The following is a 17,233-nucleotide window of genomic DNA, read 5'->3' as shown; positions in this document are numbered from 1 at the left end:
CATTACACACTGAACACATTACTGCACTGACTACATTACACACTGACAACCTTACTGCACTAACTACATTACACATTGACTACATTACAATACTGACTACATTACAATACTGACCACATTACTGCACTGACTACATTACACATTGACTACATCACAGCACTGACTACATCACAGCAATGATTACAGTACAACACTGACTACATTACACACTGACTACATTACAGCACTGACTACATTTCTGCACTGACTACATTACACACTGACTACATTGCAATACTAAGTATATTACTCATTGAGTACATTACAGCACTGACTACATTACACACTGACTACATTACAGCACTGACTGCATTACTGCACTGACTACATTAAACACTGACTACATTACAACAATGACTACATTACACACTGACTACATTACACACTGACTACATTACAATACTGACTACGTTATACACGGACTAAATTACCCAGTGACTACATTACGCACTGACTACATTACCGCAATGACTACATTACAACACTGACTACATTATAACACTGACTACATTGCAACACTAACTGCTTTATAGCATCGAATGTGGTGATGGCCTCTATGGTATTATCACTGGGCTTTGAATACAGAGGCCCAGATAATGTTCTTGGGACCTGGCTTCAAATCCCTTAATGGTAGATAGTGTAGTTTGAATTGAACAAAAATCTGGATTTTAAAGTCTAAGAATTGGTCTGAATCCATTGATGAATGACAGAAAATTCGTCTACTTCCCTTTTAGGGAAGGAAATCTGCCATTCATATCTGGTCTGGCCTACATGTGACTTCAGACCCACAGCAATGTGGTTGACTCTCAATTGCCCTCTGAAATGGCCTAGCAAACCATTCAGTTGTACCAATCACCACAAAGTTTCCAAGAAATGAAACCAGACAAATCACCTGGCATCAAACTCGGTACCAGAAAAGACAGCAGCAGAGACAGTCCTGTCAACCCTGCAGGGTCCTCCTTGCTAACATCTGGGGGCTAGTGCCAAAATTGGGAGAGCTGTCTCACAGACTAGCCAAGCAACAGCTTGACATAGTCATACTCATGGAATCATAACAGGCAATGTCCCAGGCAGCACCATCAGCATCCCTAGGCATGTTCTGTCCCACCGGTAGGAAGGACCCGACAGAGGTGGTGGCACAGTGGTGTACAGTCTGGAGGGAGTTACCCTCGGTGTCCTCAACATTGACTCATCAATGAAGTCTCAAGACTTCAGGTTAAACATGAAGAAGGAAACCTCCTGCTGATTAGCACATACCATCCTCCCTCAGTTGTTGAATCCGTACTCCTCCATGCTCATTAATCTGCCAGCTGCCATCTATGGGATTGGTCTTCGCCCAATACACCAATACCCCTATTGTAGAATGAATAAACACTCGATTGAATTAAATGCACAAAGAACTGATAAATTATATAATCAATGCGGAGGAACTGTTGGGGCTTATAAACAAACTGTCACCTCAGCTGCTTGAGTCTTGTAATCGTAATTGTTTTCTGAGAATATAACATTTTAGTTATTCATTTCCATATTGTTCACATGCAACACAGCTATGCATAATCTCAGTATATTAGTCCATACAGAGATAGTTGTGCCATGTCTTCATTAAGGGCGGGGGGAGTGGGGCAGAGGTGGGGACAGGCCGCATTAATTTGGTGGTTGATTCCACTTGAGGGAGAGATAGAGTGAGACAGGCAAGTCATGATGTTTGATCCTCATGTCATACAGTGGAATCAGAACAATTAATTATCATAATACTGGGCAGTGCTGATTCAGGAGTAAGAAAGACACATTTGTTTTTATTTTTCATGGCATGCAGGTGTGACTTCAGAAGGTGATTGTAAGCAGCCCCCAAGAACTATTGGGTATATGAGGTAAGAGCAAGTTTTATGTTCACTTGTGGGATGTGGTCAATTGTTGGTTTGCCCAGCACTTATTTCCTGATGGTGAGAGGCTTGGAGGGGAGCAGAAGGTGCTGGTGTTCCCATGTTTCTGCTGCCCTTGTCCTTCTAGACGGAAGTGGCTATGGGTTTGGAAGGTGCTGTCTAAGGAAGCTTAGTGAATTTCTGCTGTGCATCTTGTAGGTCGTACACACTGCTGCTACTGAGCGTCAGTGACGGAGACAGTGGATGTTTGTGGATGTGGCGTCAATCAAATGGGCTGCTTTGTCCTGGATGGTGTTAATCTTCTTCAGTGTTGTTGGAGCTGCACTCATCCAGGCTACACTCCCTCTAAATGACTGTGTTGCCAAATTTCGAACGAACGTCACCTGCAAGTTCACTGATGGCACCCCCGCAGTGGGACGGATACCTAACAATGACGAGTCAAAATACAGAAGGGAGACAGAGGGCTTGGTGACATGGTGCAATGAGAACAACCTCTCTCTCAACATCGAGAAGACTAAAGAACTGATCATTGACTTCAGAAAGAAAGGAGGAGAACACACCTCCACCTACATCAACAGAACTGAGGTTGAGAGGGTGGAGAGCATCAAGTTCATTGGAGTGACGATGACCGACGACCTGTCCTGGTCTTCCCACGTAGATGCTACAGTCAAGAAGGCACAACAACGCCTCTTCTTCCTCAGGCGGATCAGGAAATTTGACATGTCCATAAGGTCCCTCACCAACTTCTACAGATGCACCATTGAAAGCATACTGTCCGGGTGCATAATGGCCTGGTATGGCAACTGCCCTGCCCAGGACCGTAAGAAACTACAGAAGGTGGTGTGCACAGCCCAGACCATCACGGAAGCCAATCTTCCATCCATGGGCTCCATTTACACGGCTTGCTGTCGCAGAAAGGCTGCCAACATCATCAAAGACCCATTGCACCTCAGTAATGATCTCCTACAACCTCTTCCCTCAGGCAGAAGATACAGAAACCTGAACACACACACCCAGCCGGTTTAGGAACAGCTTCTTTCCAGCTTTTATTTGACTTTGAATCTCTAGCCTGAAATAAGGCCAATCTTGCTATCATTGATCTCACCCAGCGCATGCCCTGTGCAATGTAACCTGTATGCCTCTGTCTACGTGTTTTTGATCTGTACATCCTTTGCTTGCTGTGATCTGCCTGTACTGCTTGTACACATAACTTTTCACTGTACTTCAGTACACGTGACAATAAATCAGTCAGTGAAGTGGGGAGTATTCCATCACACTCCTGATTTGTGCCTTGTAGATGGTAGACAGGGATTGGGGAGTGAAGAAGTGAGTTACTCGTTACTGTATTCATAGCCCATGACCTGCCCTTGTATTTATTTTATATATGTGGCAGGCCCAGTTCGGTTTCTGATCAGTGCGGGCATTCACTGATTGTAACCCCGTTGAATGTCAAGGGGAAATTGGGGGATCATATCTCATTAGAGATGGTCATTGCCTGGAATTTATGTGGTGCAGTTACTTGTTATTTTTCAGCACAAGCCTGGATATTGTCTGGATCTTGTTGCATTTGAACATGGGGACTGCTTCAGTATCTGAGGATTTGCGAATGATGAACATTGTGCAAATATCCGCATACATCTCCACTCCTGACCAAATGATGGAGGGAAGGTCATTGATGAAGCAGCTGAAGATGGTTGGGTCTAGGACAGAGATGTCCTGGAGCTGAGATGACTGACCTCCAACCACTAGAACTATCTTCCTACATGCCAGGTATGACTCCAACCAGCAGCGAGTCTGTCCTCAGATTCCCATTGATTCCAGGTTTTGCTAGGGCTCCTTGATGCCACACTCAATCAAATGCTGGCTTGATGTCAAGGGCTGTGCCTCTCACCTCTTGTGACCACCTTACAGCATAGCGAAAGGTGATATATAAGAGTCCAAGAGCACAGATACTTGCTACTATGTTATCATTATGATTAGCTATCATGGAAAACTTTGAACAAAATTTTATGTATTTGTTTTCAGCTGGTTCACATGAACAGGAATATTGAATTTCACACTTCTGAGCCAGAGAATCTTGTTGATTTATACACTACAGCCAGCTTTGGATTAAGCAAATGTATTTTAGGAATTTCTGGCCATTGTGATTGGTAGAATTCAACTCAAGGATATTGTTGAACATAACGCACAATTTATTGGACTAAAATCAAAGCATATGGAGACCATTTTGTAAAGGATACATATATATATATATCCAATTTTCAATGTCTTAAGGCAAAAACATAATGGGCCACTGTTTTCAAAATAGCCTCCATCTGCACAAATCCCTGCAGCTTTCTTCTGTAATTGGAATCTAGGATTGTTTTTGATTGTGATGGCCCACGATATTGTTACATGTGGCAAAAAAGTGGAATTTATATGGAGTTAATCATGTTTGAACTGCCATCAAATTTCAAATTATGCAGTATGCAATGAGAACTATTTGTCGACACTTGCAATTTGTTAATTCTGATTTAAAACTCTTACACTCACAATGCCAAGAAATATTGCAGTCCTCTTTTGCTCAATATTTACTCCAATTACTATGGTCCCAAATTCATAATTATTCATAAGAACATAAGAACTAGGAACAGGAGTAGGCCATTCAGCCCCTCCAGCCTGTTCCACCATTTAATCTCATCTCGGCCTCAACTCCACCTTCCTGCCCACTTTCCATAACTCTTCAACCTGTGACTAATCAAAAACTGCCTATTTCCACATTCAGTAGTGATTTTTGTTTTGGATTTGAAGCAAACAAAATTTGTCTTTTGTGAACTTAGAGACAAATTGTTACTACCAAACCATGTGGATGATTCTGGGCAGTTCACTACTTAAAACGTAGAAAAGATGCTGGATGACAATGAGAGATTACAAATACGAGTAAGAGAATCAACATTACTTTATCATAACAACAGGAATTACTTGCTTTGGTGTTAACAACTTTCACTTTTTCACCCAGTCAGTAGGGTCAGACAGAATGATTAAGTACAAGAATTAATTGGGAAATGGTGGAAATCTTATTATTTTGTGACATTTTGGACCGTTAGTTATATCTGATGACTATCATTACTAAATCATAATTACTAAAGCCATTAGCATTTGGATGGTCAACAATTTCATCTTTCACAAGTCTGGAGGGTAAAAAAGGGACATGAGATAGCTTTGGCAGGTAGAGAAAGGCAAATCCAAAGAGATTGTACAAGTATATGTAGGGCAAAAGAGTAACCAGAGAGAGAATAAGATCCCTTAAAGATCAACATCTATGTGTGGAATCACAGGAGATGGGTGAGATCCCAAAAGAATATTTTGCGTCAGTATTTACCCTGGAGAAAGACGTAGAAGCTAGGGATTCAGGGAAATAAATAGTGATGTTTTGAAAAGACTCAACATTACAGAACAGGAGGTTATAGAGCTCTAAAATGTATAATGGTAGATAAATCCCCAAGACCTGATCAAGTGTATCCCAAGACATTGTGGGAAGCAAGGGAAGAGATATTGGGCCCCTAGCAGAGATACTTGTATTATCGACAACCATGGGCACGGTGTCAGAAGACTGGAGGGTGGCTAATGTTGTGCCATTGTTTAAGAAAGGCTGCAAGCGACAGCCAGGGAACTACAGACAGGTAAGGAAGAAGGGTCTAGGCCCGAAATATCAGCTTTCCTACTCCTCTGATGCTGCTTGGCCTGCTGTGTTCATCCAGCTCGACACCTTGTTACCTACAGATGAGTGAGCCTGACATCAGTGGTGGGTAAGTTGTTGGAGGGGACTCTGAGGAACAGGATTTAGATGTACTTGGAAAGGCAAGAACTAATTAGGGATAGTCAGTATGGCTTTGTGCATGAGGAATCATGTCTCAGAAAATTCATTGAGTTTTTTGAAGAGGTGACCAAGAAGATAGGTGAAGGCAGAGTGGTAGACATTGTTGACATGGACAAAGTCTTCAACAAGATTCCGCATGGTAGACTGGTTAGTAAGGTTAGATCACATGGGATCCAGGGAGAGCTTGCCAATTGGATACAAAATTGGCCTGATGGGAAGAATCAGAGGGGCTGGTGGTAGAGGGTTGTTGATCAGTCTGGAGGCCTGTGATCAGCGGTGTGTCAACAAGGATCAGTGTTGAGTCCATTGTTGTTCGTTATTTACATAAACAATTTGGATGTAAATTCAGGAGACATGATTCTTAAGTTTGTGGATGATACCAAAATTAGTGATGAAGTAAACAGTGAAAAGGGTCATCTAAGGGTGCAATGGGGTCTTGATCAACTGGATCAGTGGGCCAAGTATTGGCAGATGGAGGTTAATTTAGATAGATGTCAGGTGTTGCATTTTGGTAAAACAAGTCAGGGCAGGACTTACACAGTAGGGCCCCAGGGGTGTGTTATTGAACAGAGAGTCCGAGGGGTGCAGGCACATAGTTCCTGGAAAGTGGCATCACAGGTAGATAGGAAGGCAAAGAAGGCGTTTGGTAAGCTTGCCTTCATTGGTCAGAACATTGAGTATAGGAGTTGGGGTGCCATATTATGCTCTGCAAGGGATCGATAAGGGTACATTTGGAGTACTGCATACAATCCTGGTCACCCTGCCATAATAAAGATGTTATTAAACTGGAAAGGGTGCAAAGAAGATTTGCAAGGATGTTTGAGTTAATTTGATTTAGTTTGATTTATTACTGTCACATGTACCGAGGTACAGTGAAAAAGTGTTGTCTTTCCTGCTTTACAGGCAGATTGAACTATGCAAGTGTGTCAGGGTAACAGAACAGAGTGTAGGATACAGTGTTACAGCTGCCAAGATGGTGCAGAGGGAAATCAACATTTACGTTGAAGAGGCCCATTCAAAAGTGGTGTTAGAAACTGCTTTTGAGTCTGTTTGTACATATCTACAAACTTTCATATTTTCTGCCTGGTGGAAGGGGATGGAAGAGAGTATAACCAGGGTGGGAAGTGTCTTTGATTATGTTGGTTGCTTTTCCCAGGTAACGGGAAGTATAGATGATGTCAATGGATGGGAGGCTGGTTTGGGTGATGGATTGGGCTGTGTTCACCACTCTCTGTAGTTTCTTTCGGTCTTGGGACCTATGGTAGTTGCCATACCGAGCCGTGATGCATCCAGATAGGATGCTTCCTATGGTGTATCTATAAAAATTTGTAAGAGTCTTTAAGGACATGCTGAATTTCATTAGCCTCCTGAGGAAGTAAAGGTGTTCTATACGTTCTTGACCGTAGTGTCAACATGGTTGGACCAGGAGAGATTGTTGGTGACCATCACTCCCAGGAACTTGACACTCTCGACCATCTCCACCTCAGCACCATTGATACGGACAGGAGCGTGCTCTCCACCCTGCTTCCTGAAGTCAGTGACCGGCTTCTTTGTTTGCTGACATTGAGGGAGAGATTGTTGTCTTTACACCAGACCGTTAAGCACGCTATCTCATTCCTGCACTCCATCTCGGTGTTGTTTGAGACCTGACCTACAACGGTGGTGTCATCAGCAAACTTGTAATGGAGTTGGTGCAGAATTTGGCCACATGGACGTGCATGAGTAACGAGTATTGTAGGGGGCTGAGTACGCAGTCCTGTGGGGCACTGGTGTTGAGAATTCTGTTAGAAATCACATGACACCAGGTTATAGTCCAACAGGTTTATTTGGAAACACAAGCTTTTGGAGCGTAGTCCCTTTGTCAGGTGAATGGCTCCAACCCAAAACATCGATTCTCCTGCTCCTCTGGTGCTGCCTGACCTGCTGTGTTCCTCCAGTTCCACACTATATTGACTCCACTCAGGCCAGTTTCTTTCTGTGGGTTCACCCTTAAGAAGGCTGATCTAACATGGTGACCGTGGGTACGGGTACACCCAAGGCTGATGGGATAGGTGACATCATTTCACTGACCTCATATTCAAAGCGAGCGTAGAATGCATTGAGCTCATCGGGTAGGGATGTACTGTTGCTCGTGATTCTGTTTGACTTTGCTTTGTTACCCATTATGTCATGTAAACATTGCCACAAATGACAGGTGTCCATGTGGTTAGTCTGGGTCTCAGGCTTCGTTTGGTTTTGCCTCTTGGCATCCCTGATGGCCTTGTGAAGGTCATACCTTGATTTCCTGTATAGGTCAGGGTCGCCCGGCCTGAATGCACCAGACCTGGACTTCAGTAGGGAGTGGATCTCCCTGTTCTTCCATGGTTTCTGTTGGGATGTTACCAAGACTGGAGAGTTTGAGCTGTAGGGAGAGGCTGGATAGGCTGGGACCTTTTTCCGCTGAGCACAAGAGACTGAGGGGTGGCCTTATAGAAGTTTATAAAGTCATGAAGGGCATAGATAAGGTGAAAGGGTAGGGGAGTTCTAAACTGTAGGGCATAGGTTTAAAGTGAGAGGAGAAAGACTTAAAAAGAATCTGAGGGACAACCTTTCCACGTAGAAGTTGGCGCGTGTATGGAGTGAGCTGCCAGAGGAAGTGGTAGAGTTGGTACAATTTCAACATTTAAAAGACATTTGGACAGGTACGTGGAAAGGAAGGTTTAGAAGGACAAAAACAGAAATTGCTGGAAAAGCTCAGCAGGTCTGGCAGCATCTGTGGAGAGAAATCAGAGTTAATGTTTTGGGTTAAGTTTTTCCAGCAATTTCTGTTTTTGTTTCTGATTTACAGCATCCACAGTTCTTTCAGTTTTTATTTAAGGTTTAGAGGGATATGGATCAAATGCTGGCAAATGGGACTAGTCCAGTTTAAGAAACCTGGTAGGCCTGGACGAGTTGGGTCGAAGGACATGTTTCTGTGCTGTATGACTCTATGACCTTATCGTTGGAATTGAATCTGTTTTGATTTTCTCACCCCACCATTTGGAATTTTACATGTTTCAGGCACCTTTGGAATTTTTGACAATTATTTAAAACGTAGAGTTTAGTTTTGAAATCCTGCATATATCTCTGAGTTTGTTCCTACGTTATGTCTATTTTTGTTTTCTTTTTTCATTAACAGGATGAGGGCATCACTGACTAGGCAGCTTTTATTGCCCATCCCTAATTGCCCAGAGGGTAGTTAAGAGCCATCCACACTGCTGTGTGTCTGGAGTCACATCTAGGCCAGACCAGGTAAGAATGGCAGTTTCCTTCCCTAAAGGACATTAGTGAAACATGGGATTTTCTGACAATCGACAATGGATTCACCTTTAGACTCTTAATTCCAGATATTTATTGACTTCAAATCCCACCATCTGCCATGATGGGAATCGAACCCAGGTCCTCAGAATGTTATCTGGATCTCTGGTCCAGCAATAATACCACTAGGCCATTGCCTCCCCAAATATTTCCATTTTAGGTGTCTTTGGATCACGCATTCTTACTTTCAAAAATATTATTTCTTGGCTGAGTTATCTTAATATCTCTTGTTATAACTCCAGTGATCAAGCCCCACTGCTCCACAAAACATTCTAAATGGGTAAATGTCGAATTCAAATACCAAAATGGTCACATTGATTAACTTATATTCTAGTCTAAGGCAAAAAGACTCCCACCAGGTCAGTCAATAAACACAAACACTTATTTATTAGTCTTTAATAAGTGTTAAAATGGCTTTTTATCTCCTACTATCCAAAGTTAAACTGTAGGCCCTTTCAATCATTGAGTACAGAGGAGGCCCTTCAGGCCATCATGTCTGTACCGTCAAAGCTACACTAAATCTAATACGAGTCCCAGTTTCCTGCACTAGACCTGTATCCTTGAATGGTATGAGGCTTTAAAGGTCATGAGGTTCCCTGCCTCTACTACCCTCCCTGGCAGTGCATTCCAGACTCCAACATCCTCTGGCGTGAAAATGTTTATCATGTGCATTTCACTTTAAAATTATGCCTTTTTACACACACACACACACACACACACACACACACATACACACACACACACCGCAGGCAGCCACGTACGCACACACACACACGCACACACACGTACACACATGCGCGCACGCATACATACATGCACACACACATGCACACACACACATACACACACACATGCATGAAAACATGCACGCACACACACACGCACACATGCATGCACGCACGCATGCGCAACACACGCATACACACATGCTTGCACGCATACACACACACATGTACACACTGACACATGTGTGTGCACACACACACAAAAACACACTCACACACACATACACACAAAATCATATACACATACACACCCACCAACTTCCGCAGAATTACTATGGTTTGGAAAAGTTAGCTAAATAAGGAAAATCTTATGGATCAAGAGTCCAAATCACATGGGTGGAATGAAATCATTCTATAACAGTTCTTTTGGTTTCTCTAAATGAGATCATGTTGTTGTCGATCAGTTCAGGTTGCTGGTCAGTTAGACCTAGGTCTTTTATTGAGTCAACAATTCAATTTTCAGCATCTTTATACTTTTACACAGAGAGAGGGAGAGAAATAGAGAAAGAGAGAAAGAGAGAGAGTGATGGAGATATATATATATAGAGAGAGAGAGAGAGCACCATGTCCTTGGAAGGGTTCTTTCTTTTCTAGGAGACAGAGATCTACCTTTACTGCAGGCTTCTTGGTGATGTGTTTCCAACTGCACTGCCTCCTAGTCTGTTGGAAAAACAGGAACTAATAGCTTCAAAAGCTGATGTTAGGAATTTGCAGCCCAATGCTCCTTTCACTATTTGGACTTGTAAAAGTAGCAAATCTGTCTTCTCTCTCGAAACAGCTCTGCTTTTTTAAAGGTCACTTCTCCTTTCATAATCAATGACTGAAAGACAACACAATTCCAGTTTTAACCATTGAGTTCCAGAACATTACATCACCTGAGGCATTATCCAAAATTTCATTTTGCCCAGTTTCCATTGCAAAAAATATACGTGGTTCCAACATGATGAGGTTCTCTCAGGACAGGGACTTGAAAGGAATTCAGAAACTTACATATACTTATTAATCAATTAAAACCTTCTCACTGATTAAAAATTTAACAGGTCTCTTAGGTTTGTCAAATACGTCCTCATCAATGGTGAGACCCTTTGACCTTTTACTTACAAATTCTGTGCCTGATACTACCTCTCTCACTAACTCCTAAAGAAGGAGTGAGGCTCCAAAAGCCTGTGTTTTTAAATAAACCTGTTGGACTATAGCCTGGTGTCTTGTGATTTCTGACCTTTCTTTTGCAGCCAGCAAATACATTGTTTTTTAATATCTCAAAATGTGTGCATGTAATTTTATTGATCAATGAGAGGAAAGAACTTGAATGGGGCAGCTCAGTGGTTAGCACTGCTGCCTCACAGTGCCAAGGACCTGTGTTCAATTCCACCCTTGGCCAACTGTCTGTGTGGAGTTTGCACATTCTCCCTGTGTCTGCGTGGGTTTCCTCCGGGTGCTCCGGTTTCCTCCCACAGTCCAAAGATATGCAGGTTAGGTGGTTTGATAATGGGATATGCAAGGTTACAGGGATAGGCTAGGGAAAGTGGGTCTAGGTGGATGGTCTTCAGAGGGTCAGTGTGGGCTCGATGGGCTGAATGGCCTGTTTCCACACTCTAGGGTTTGTATGATTCTATGAATAACGAGTTGAAGAATTTACCACAAGTTCTATTTTCAGTCAAAGTATTGATATAAAAGTTGCCTGCTAATAAATAGGTTTCTTTTATATTGATTTGACATATTGCCCAACAAATATTCAAATTCAACAAGGTATAATTCAAGATTACCATAGCATTTCCTAACTATGATTATAATTATAACATTCTTTAATTTTTACCATTCATTTCTAAGTGTCCCAATTCAGTATTATAGTTAAAAGTATATTTGGGGATATTACAGTCAAGACAATCATAAATATTTCCAAGAAAAAAAGATTAAATGTTTTCCATATCATTACAAAGCAACATAATCCCAAATTGCAACAGATAATTCTGTGTTCAGATATTCTACATTGTTTTCTAGATTTGAACATTCCTTTTTATTATTTCACGCAATATGAGCTGTGCTGGCAAGGCTAACATTTGATACCTAATAAAAGCCAAAAGAACTACGGATGCTGTAAATCAGGAACAAAAACAAAGTTGCTGGAAAAGCTCAGCAGGTCTGGCAGCATCTGTGGAGGAGAAAACAGAGTTAACGTTTTGGGTCCGGTGACCCTTCCTCAGAACTCTTTTTTGGATCTACCTGGACCCTAACTCTTATTGCCCTGGTAGTCAGGTAGTGCAATAAAATTAAACCTGTCCAATAGGGTCCTCTCTTCACCATGCCTCAACACCATTGTAACGTTTACAATGTACATTCTACGTCATGCATACAGTCTGAAGGCAAATCATTTCAAATTGAAAATTACAGAAAGTACAATTGAGTTAAATTTTTTCCGTACATCATGTTGCACTCTGATGTGGCTCAATGTAATTTAAATACTCCTGATACAATGTCAAGGTGTTCAGGCCTGAGAGAGTCTGCACTGTTTTGTTGTATTACTACTGTAAGACTTTAATTAATGGTCTTTCCCAATTGAGCCTCTACAGTAGCTGCCCCAAGCTTTACTGCGTCCTTCAGCAAGTAGCCCTTTACCTTGGAATATGCAAGTCTGCTACACTTGATGCAGAAAAGCTCTCTGTAATTGGAAAAGCAGCAATTATTGTGCAGATCAAAGATCAGCTTTCACTGAGTTGAAGGTCTTTCCGCCTCAGTTGCTGTTTCTCTCTGTGTGCATCCCTGGGAACAGTCTGTAGAGCACAGGGTCCTGAGTCACAGGTTCCTCGGAATGAACCTTGACAAAACACCATTGCAGTTTGGTAGTGCAGACTCAATGGACCAAAGGGCCTCTTCTAGGAGTTTATCTCTCTCCAGACCTTCTTTGCATTTGCACATTCCACAGGGAGGTAAACAACAGTGGCTTCTCCACTGCAGCTGCCTCTTGAGCAGGATGTGAACAGGGTGAGGAAGGATATGGCAGGGAGGACCTCTCTCACCTCAAGTGAAGCAACATGCTGGCATTTATATGCAAGTTTTGGCGATGAGGCATTCTGCCACATGACTTTGGCAGATCTGCTCCAGAAATGATCTGACAGGATCTACCATCTCCCATTCCAGCATCCCATTCAAATGTTCATTCTGATTTCTCTGTGCACCTTCTCTGTGGCTGTAACACTGTATTCCGCACTCTGTTTAGCTACCCTGATGCACTTTATTTGGTATGATCTGCCTGTACAGTACACAAAACGACACATTTCACTGTATCTCGGTATGTGAAACAACAATAAATCAATCAATCTCTGATGGACTTATGGTAAGAGGTAGGAGGTACATATTAGTCAGACAAGAATAGCTGATTTACTTCTACAAACGAGTTTGGGAAACCAAATGGGTTCCTACAATGATGGTCATGGAATTTCATGCTCACTGAGAAAAGCTTCCAATTCCAGATTTATTCAATGATCACATTTAAATTCCACCAGCTGCCATAGTGGGACTTGAACCTATGTTCTCCTGAACATTACTCTGTGTCTCTGGATCAGTAGGTGAGAGACAGCATAATCTCTCCGAATGTACGTGAGCATTCATCCATCTCTTGCAGCTTCTCAATCTGCCTGTATCAAAATATAATTTGCTGTATTGGTGATGAAAATCAGAGAAACTGGAAGTGAAGAAGTGTTCAAATGAATGATTAATGCACTGACTCATCAGGTTCATGAGAGGACTGACCAGACAGAGGGCCAGCTGGCAATTTGACATTTCTTGTTGCTCTAATTACTAGAACATTGTGATCCGAATGGAAAGTTTCTACCCACTGACTCTGCGACACCATAACTGCTATCTCCAACCAATTGTTCTTCCAATCCTTGATCTACACAGAGTCTTTGGGTACATTCTAAAAATTAACATTCTTTGTCTGAATATCTTCAGCAATTGAAGATGAATCTCAAGGAAATACCTGGAAGCAAAGCCAGGGAAGAAAGAGCATAACAGGAACATTAAATAAAGATTCTTTCAACATTGTTTGTTGATTAATGATTTAAGAAAAGGTCAGTGTTGAGAAAGAAATGGCTTCTTGATCAACAAGAATCTTCCATAAAGGAGTAAATTGTCTGCCACTGTAGTGATTGGAACCAGGTGGATCTTATTGACTATGTGATCCTTGACTGGGGCTGTTAACCCAGGCCAATCAAGGGACCTGGGCTGACAGATATAAACAGGAGATTCATAATGTCCTCACTTCAGGGATTGTCTCTAAGCTGTCTGGCCACAGCCAGTGTACTGTGCACATGTAAATAAAGGGTGACTTGGTGACGAAATACCAGCTTCTGTGCAGTCATTTTAGCCACCTTTCTCATGTGTCGTGGGAAAGTGGGGAGATGGGCACAATTGTAATGAGTGGGCAGCTTTTAGGGGCAGGCAGTTGGGTGGGGGCATTCATGTGATCAAATCAGCCCCCACTCACCATCCTCATTGAAAATGATGCAGAGCCATAATTGTTTAGATCAAGTGAATTCTTCTGAGTTACGAGTGGATCATTCACACAGTGTGTGCGACATTACTGTGAGTAACATTAAGCAGGGCTGTAAATACCATCACTTCTTCACAACTGCACATGAGATTCTTGATTGGAAATGTTCTGGTGTCTAAACCTCCAATATTAAAGGTGTTATTATGTTGATATTCGCTGACAGTTTAAGGACAGAATAGGATTTTTTTGTCGTAATTATGATTGGGAGTGATACAATTTTGCAAGAACGAAATAGCAATAACAATGTGCCCAGGAGGTTTAAGCCAAAGAGAAGTCAGAAGATGAGTTTTCTTGGTCCAAGCCACTTCAGGGAGAAAACCTAACACGGGTATGAATAATGCTATAATTTGTGTGATTCTCAGTGAGAAAAGTTGTGAAAATTTGGCTCAGTTAGTCATACTCTCACTTCACAGATGGTGGTGCTACTCTGCAACCTGAAGGTATAATCTGTAGCTTGCTACAGTACTGTAGGGGTTGGTTAGCTCAGGTGGCTATATGGCAGGTTTCTCATGCAGAATGAAGACAACAGTGTGGGTTCAATTCTGATACTGACTGAGGTTACTGTAAAGGACTCTCCTTCTCTATCTCTCCCCTTGGCTGGGGTGTGGTGACCCTCAAGTTAAACCATCACCAGTTCATTCTCTTCAATGAGAAAATGGGAATGTGGTGACTTAACCTTTTACTTGAAAGAGTTGCATTGTTTGTATAGATGAAGCGCACCCATTGATTCAAATGCATTTCAAAGATCTCATGTGACCCCAGCTGATGTTACTATTAGACAAGTCCGATCCCAGAATGTAATATCAGTTGACAAATTATTTACTTTTGTTTAAGTTGATGTGATGGTCAGCCACTGAAACATCTTCATGAAGCTGTTGAGTTTCTTGAACAGCAGGACAGACAGTTATTACAAAAAGAAGAAAGCAAATATCTAAGATATAGGAGACAGTTTAGAAAAGTCTTAAATTACACAGCGAAACTAAGTTTTCAACTGACTTCTCAACATCATCCATTCACAAAGGTCTACGTTCAGACAAATTACCCCTGCATCAACTCCTTTAAGTTCTACTGAACTAACTCTAACCAGTTTCTGTCCATTGAGAATCACAGGGACCATTACAACGGTGATATCAAACTTTAAAGACTATGTTGAGGACTTTTCTTTGTGACTATCCAGAGGATTTGCGTAGAGAAATTCCATTTGCATTTCTTGCAGTTAGGAATACACCTGGTGAATCAACTAATTTAGTCCATTTGAATTAGCTCTGGATTCAAGGTGAGAGGACCATTGAAATTAATTGAGGAAAAATTGCTAAGTCAGTGTTCAAAGACTGCATATTTGGGCTGTACATCAAATTTTAGGGAAAGATTAAATAGACTGGGTAAATATCATAACGTGATGATGCAGAGAGCAGACAAGAAATCAAAATTGTGTAGTTTTGCAAGAGGAGATAAAGTGTTAGTATTACTACTAATGGCATGTGAACCTTTAAAAGGAAGGTTTAGTGGGCCTTATCAAATTGGAAGAAAATTGAGAGAGGTGAATTATTTGATCAGAACACAAGATGAAAAGAAAACTCATAGAATGTGTCATGTGAACCTGCTCAAACATTATTTTGGTAGGGAAGGAAAGCAAAAGGAAAATGTGGGTACTTGTTACAATGCAAAGTGAAGAACCAAGTCCAGAGAAATTTAAATTTGATGTTCCTTAAATTAAATTGGGTAATGAGAAAATTCTCAAAACAATTGGGATAAACTACTGAGTTACCTTCCAGGGGAAAATCAAAATGAGCTGAAAGGGTTATTACAATCACATGGAGAGATATGTGGGAAAATGCTGGGAAGCACTAACATGATTGCACATGATGTAGTTATTAGAAACGCTGTTCCAATTAAGCAATATCCTTACAGATTAATCCTCTAAAATTGGCATAAGTTCAAAAAGAGCTTGAAAGCATGCTCAAAGACAATATAATTGGAGTGAGTTGCAGCAACTGGAGCTCACCCATAGCAACGGTGCCAAAACCAAATGGAAACCAACATTTATGTATTGATTACCGTAAAGTCAATGCAATTACAAAATCTGATTCATATCCTATTCCACGTCTGGAAGATTGCATTGAGAAGGTGGGACGAGCAACTTATATTTTGAAGCTGGACTTACTCAGAGGATACTGATAGGTACTTTCATCTGAGAGAACGAAGGAAATTTCAGCTTTCATGACACCAAATTGACTTTACCTCGTTAAAGTCCTGCCATTTGGTATGAAAAATTACACCAGTTACACTTCAAAGAGTAACCAATAAGGTCATTTCAGGATTATTCAATTGTGTGGTATACAGAGATGATCTGGTGATTTTTAGTCACGCATGGTAGGGACATTCACAGCATTTATTGGAATCGTTTGATTGATTTCAAAGGCGGGCTTGGTGGTAAACCTGGCTAAGAATGAATTTGCAAGAGCCCAAGCCATATTCCTGGACATGGACAGATGGCCCCAAGGGATGTGAAAACAAAGGTTATTGGGAGTTTCCCATACCATCGACGAAGAGGGCAGTACTACGGGTCCTGGGACTGAGTAGTTTTTATCGAAATTTTGTACTCCATATTTTAGCAGTGTAGTTACTCCACTGACTCACTTGTTGAAGAAGTGAAGAAAGTTTCAATGGATGGCAGACTGACAGAGGAGTTTGACAACATGAGATAACAAAGTGTAGAGCTGGATGAACACAGCAGGCCAAGCAGCATCAGAGGAGCAGGAAGGCTGACGTTTCGGGC

Source organism: Rhincodon typus, chromosome 14, assembly GCF_021869965.1.
Source record: "Rhincodon typus isolate 14 chromosome 14, sRhiTyp1.1, whole genome shotgun sequence".
NCBI lineage: Eukaryota > Metazoa > Chordata > Chondrichthyes > Orectolobiformes > Rhincodontidae > Rhincodon > Rhincodon typus.
This window is presented reverse-complemented; position numbering follows the sequence as displayed.